Genomic DNA, 5,673 nt, shown 5'->3' with positions numbered 1-5,673 from the left:
AAAGTAGATATATGATAGTCATGGGCTAGGGAATTCGATTTCAAACAAATAGAAAGACCATATACAACGTCTGTGTGGTGAGCATGTTCTGGAACTAGGTGTTAATACGGCTTTGCAACATTAAATGTGCATAAAAACATACCACACTGAGTTGTATACTTTAAATAGCTAAAATAACAAATGTGCTAATATACATGTCTCTTTTTGTAAATTTAGATCTCCTTTGATTATGGACAGAACTTTAGCAATAAAAGAAGGCAAAGCTCCTATACAGCAGGAGGAGGCTTCTGAAAATGGAAAAACCTACCAAGAGTCCCAGACTGGGGACATTCCTAGTTTCTGGATGGGGATGGACCTGATTAATCCTTCCAAGAATCTTAACCCTCAAGGGAGGGCCAATTTGGCTTCTTAGAGCTGAGTGGAGTTGTCAGGGGTGGCAGCTGGGGTACCTCTCCAGTGGGTCTAACTAAAGGACTCTAAAAGTACACTGGTATAATATGGGAAGACAGTCCTGGATAAAGATGTTGGACAAAAAGAATGAAATAAACAAAAATTGGGAGAAGTGGGCACTGAGCAAAACGTGACTCTTTAGGGATCCCATTCTCGTAGACTTTCAGTCCTTGGAGGGCGATCTAGCAGACCCCGATATATGGCGTTAGACTGGTGCAGGACCATCTGAGTATGGGCTGACTTTAAACAAGAGCTGAGCACTCAAGGTCCAAAAATTAACAGAATGACTATTATCAGAAATGATAGACAGAATTTCCTTTCACTATGAAGATCCAGAAATCCATTTCTAAAGCTGTTCACCAAATGGCACAGTAGTGTTTGCCTGGGTCTGAACCTGTTCTTGTAGATCTTGTAAAGCAGATGAGACATTAGCAAAATTACCCAAAATAAACACACAGCATTTAACCTTCATAATTTAACCTTCACAAGTGCTGTTTTGAGACACCAAAGTACATCAAAGCTACCTGCTCTATACAGTTGCCCCTCTCCTCATTTGAGCTTCAGAATTAAGAAGGGAAATTCCCTGGGCTGTGTTACTCAAATCTTTCAAGGAATATATATATTGGTATTTACATTTTATTTTATTGATGAGCAAACAAGTTTCACAAATGACTTTATAAAAATTGTGCATTTCTCTATTTGGTAAGTTACAAAGACTTAGTCTTGGATGGAAATGGAGTTGGAACTGAAAGGATAGGCTCAAGGAATATTTTACTCTCTGACTACACTCTTCTGCTAGGTGTTTAAGACCAAGTAGGTAGCTAAAACTTAACTATGCATGTGGATTTTAAGGTCAGTTTCAGCTGCTTAGGAGACACTTTTAGAGACTTAGGAGGAACCCTATAGCTCCCTCAGCATTCATCTCATCTGCTGGGAGGAGTCAAGGTCTGACTGACCATGTGGCTTGCTTTGGAAGCATTAAGAATCTTCCTGTTTTGACCTTTCTCTTATAGACTGTACATTGGTGGGAATCCAAACTCTGGGTCTCTGGGTCTTCCCTGACCAAGAAGATAGGTGACTTACCAAAGCTGTAGGACTCACTAGAAATGTATTGTCATCTACTGGGGCCTGTTGACCTGGAGACTGGGACCAAATTATTGGCTGCTCTTTTAACCCTGAGGTCCCCATTGGTTTTGGCTGTTACTTCTGGCTATTGGACATCCAGTGCTGGGCTTCCCCGGCGGGTAGTGCTGAGGAAGGACCAGGTCCGTTGGTTCCTCCCAAGGGGTTGAGAAAGAGGGTGAATGTCGGATGATTCAGAACCTCTCCTAGTCACCGGAGAAAAACCACAGAGTCGGGGTCTTGACGTAGCAGGAACTCCCTTTATTGTTACAGGCGGTTGCCTATATAATGTTGGGAACGAAGGTGGGGATTCTAGGATGCGGGGGAGAGGTAAGGGCCAATAGTAAACTGCGACTATTGAAATGATAATTCCAACTCCTGCACGGAAATAGCAGGCAAGAAGCCATTAGGCATCTTGCTGAGTCCTAGCTGGCCAGAGACAGGTCACCAAACTTTAGCTAGCCTCAGGAAGTTCCACTAGGCCTTGCATCTGGGCCTCTCAAGGCCCAACAATCCAGAAGAAAAGTGCACATACAGGGCATATCTGAACAGCTTGTCTAGTTAAAGAATGATAACATTAGCTGGGCATGGTAGCGCACACCTTCGATCCCAGCACTTGGGAGGCAGAGGCAGGAGGATTGCTATGAGTTTGAGGCCACCCTGAGACTTCATAGTGAATTCCAGATCAGCTGGGTTAGAGAAAGACCCTACCTTGAAACCAAAATAATAATAATAATAATAATAGTAGCCTCTAATTTAAGTTGTCTGTTGACATGGTAAGTCATCTCTCTAACATATGTATCTTTCCCACAGATGGCGAACATTTGAAGGTTGATATTCAAGAGCTTTTGTATAGCAAAAAATGGCCTGCTTAATATTGTCTTGTTCCAGAGACATTTCTGACAGTCTAACCCATTCTGTGCCACTGGGATTTAAATGTGCAGCAATCAACTCAAATTGCAATGACTTTTCCATGTTACCTTGATCCTCATATATCATGGCAAGAGTAGAGAATGGCTCATAAGCTAAAGGAGCTTGTCTTGTGATTTCCATGCACATCAATATGGCCTCTTCATGTTCTCCCTGAGCAAAGCGAATCTTCGCTTCACCCATGAGACCCCTCAGAGCTCTGGGTAGTTTACTCCGAGGCCTTTTCTCTTTCATCATTTTTTTGGTTTCACGATTGAGAACCATCTCCAACACAAATACGTCCCCTGCAGTGGGTTGCTCAGGTGTTTTCCTCCTCTTCCTTTTCCTCATCATCTTCAGTGTCTCCAAGCATGGAAGCAAAGACCTTGTGTACTGACTTACTCACACCATCCAGTGTTTCTCCTTCACTGGCATCTTTGTCCAGGAATTTGGTTGAGTCGATTCCTGATGATGATGGAACTTTAGCATCATATAGATTCTCTCCAACTGATAGTTTTCCTTTTTCTTTCTTCTCACAGGTTTTTCTCTCTTCTCTCTGCTTTTTGAACTCTTCAAAGGAGATTTTTCCCTTCCAGGTAGTCGATCAGGACTGAACCCCATGTAGGGCTGGCCGAGGCAGCCTAACATACATATCTTAACACATATTTTTTGGCTTGAAAATGTTTTATTTTAACCTGTTATTGACAATTTTTCTTCATGGATACAAATTATTTTGGTCATAATTCCCTTCTATCTCCCCTCTTGTTCCCCTGCTCTGTCTCTCTTTCACTGAACTCCTTCATCTTCCCAATTAGTCCTTCTCCTTCTCCTGCTTTAATGGTGTGTGTGTGTGTGTGTGTGTGTGTGTGTGTGTGTGTGTGTGTGTGTTCCCTATTAGGTTTAACTACAGTTGCCCACATAGGAATGGGTACTTACCAGAGAATGTGCAATTTACCAATGGCTACACCACTGAATAAAATGTCTCCTGTTCTCCTATCAATCAGTTTGATTCCCCAGGACCCATGTAAGCCAGATTCACAAGGGGGCTCGTGCATCTGGAGTTTGTTTGCAGTGGCTGGAGGCCCTGGTGTGCCCATTCTCTCTCTCCCTCTTTCTCTGTCAAATAAATTAATTAAATATTTTGTTTAAAAAAAAAAAAGAGTCACTGTGAAGATCTTAACCAAGGAGAGAGATTTCTATAGTCATGGAAATGAAATTATGCATTTCAAGCAATCTCTCTTCAAAACAGATCCAAATACACCACTATACATCTCCAGGGATACTCAACTTACCCAAGTCACCATCATTTTTTTCTGTATGATTTCAATAATCCCCAAAAGTTCTCTCTCAGCTGCTATTCTTGCCCATTTTCATCAGTTTCTCACAGGAGTTAACATGACTCCTCTAACGCCCAAGTCCAGTAGTGTCATTTCCTTGCTCCAAACCCCCAGACAGCTTGTTTCATTCCAAGTAACAACAAACTGGACACTGACCCACAAGGTCCTGTGTGATCTGGTCCCTCTTCTAGCTTCTCAGTATGCTCACATTCTTTGTAGCCTACTAACTTCTGCATTGGTTAGGATGCCATATGGCCCCCTTCCTTGGTTTTCACTTCAATGTCAGCTTCTCCTTGGCTACCATGGCCCTGTTTTCAACCCCCATGCACACAATATTGACTACTTTATTTTTTCCTGTACTATTATCATCATTCAATGTACTATAATTTTCTTTATTTGCTGGGTTTTGACTGTAACCACCAGACCAGGCTACTGATTTCAGTCTATGTTGTTTACTGTCCTAACCTCCTATCCTAGAAGAGTGCTCAGCACACAATATGTTGAATGATCCAAAGAACTGTAAATAAAAGATTAAAAGAGGTCTAGGTAGATGGTTTGTATTTTAAAAGGGGGTACAAGAGAAAGTAATGGGAGAGGATTATGATTAAAATATATCTGTCAGGGCTGGAGAGATGGCTTAGTGGTTAAGCACTTCCCTGTGAAGCCTAAGAACCCCAGTTCGAGGCTCAATTCCTCAGGACCCTCATTAGCCAGATGCACAAGGGGGCACATGCATCTGGAGTTTGTTTGCAATGGCTGAAGGTCCTGGTGCGCCCTCTCTCTCCCTCCCTCTCTCCCTCTCTCTCTCTCTCTCTCTCTCTCTCTCTCTCTCTCTCTCTCTCTCTCTCCCTCTCTCTCTCTCTCTTTCTCTCTCTCTCTCTCTCCAATAAATAAATAAATAATAAACAACAACAAAAAATAAAATAAATAAATATATGTCAGTAAAGTTCTTACCTCACAAGCACGAAGATCTGAGTTCAATCCCAAAAGCCCATGTTTAAAGAAAGCTGGGTATAGCCTGGTGTGTTGGCACACACCTTTCATCCCAGCACATGGGAGGCAGAGGTAGGAGGATCACCATGAGTTCAAGCCTATCCCGAGACTACATAGTGAATTACAGGTCAGCCTGACCTACAGTGAAACCCTACCTCAGGGAAACAAAAAAAAGCTGGGTGTAGCCACACATGGGGTGTACACCTTTAATCCCAGCACTTGGGAGACAGAGGTAAGAGGATCACCATGAATCTAAAGCCATCCTGAGAATACATAGTGAATTCAAAGTTAGTCTGAGCTTGAGTGAGACCCTATCTTGAGAAAGAAAAAACAAAAGCTGGATGTGGGACAGGGAGGCAGAGATAAGCAGACCACTGGGGATTACTGCTCAGCCAGTCTAGTCCAGTTGGTGACTTCCAGGACAATAAGGGGCCCCATCTCAAAGGTGATAGGTAGTATTCCTGAAGATGATAACTGAGCTTGTCCTCTGGTCCCCACCCTCATGTGCACACACATACACATGCACCTGTACACACATGTATCCACAAACATCTGAACATATACACACACACAACATACAAACACATTAAAACAAGAATAAATGAATGATTAGTGAAGTAGGCTACAATCTTAGTAGGAGGCCAGATGATTGTTGGCTCATAGGACAGGTTATAAGGTAAAGATCTCTTTTGAAATGCATGGACAATTCATCAAAGATTTTAAGTGGGTGAATGACACACTCTACCTTTTTATAAATTTATAGCAAGGGAAATAACTTAGGGGAAGCAGAGAGGTGGCAATATCCTAGAGTTATTAGTGGCTCCAGACATGGTGACTGCTGTGAAGCCACAATAAGAAGGGA

The 5,673-nt window shown here is 42.4% G+C and overlaps 1 pseudogene; it reads right to left on the bottom strand.

Annotated features, from left to right (window-relative positions):
* Positions 1-2,361: 2,361 nt before the first annotated feature.
* Positions 2,362-3,785, bottom strand: LOC101615446 (annotated as a pseudogene).
* Positions 3,786-5,673: the final 1,888 nt, after the last annotated feature.

Source organism: Jaculus jaculus, chromosome 1, assembly GCF_020740685.1.
Source record: "Jaculus jaculus isolate mJacJac1 chromosome 1, mJacJac1.mat.Y.cur, whole genome shotgun sequence".
NCBI lineage: Eukaryota > Metazoa > Chordata > Mammalia > Rodentia > Dipodidae > Jaculus > Jaculus jaculus.
The sequence above is the reverse complement of the archived record's forward strand: the minus strand, read 5'-3'. Positions and strand labels throughout refer to the sequence as shown.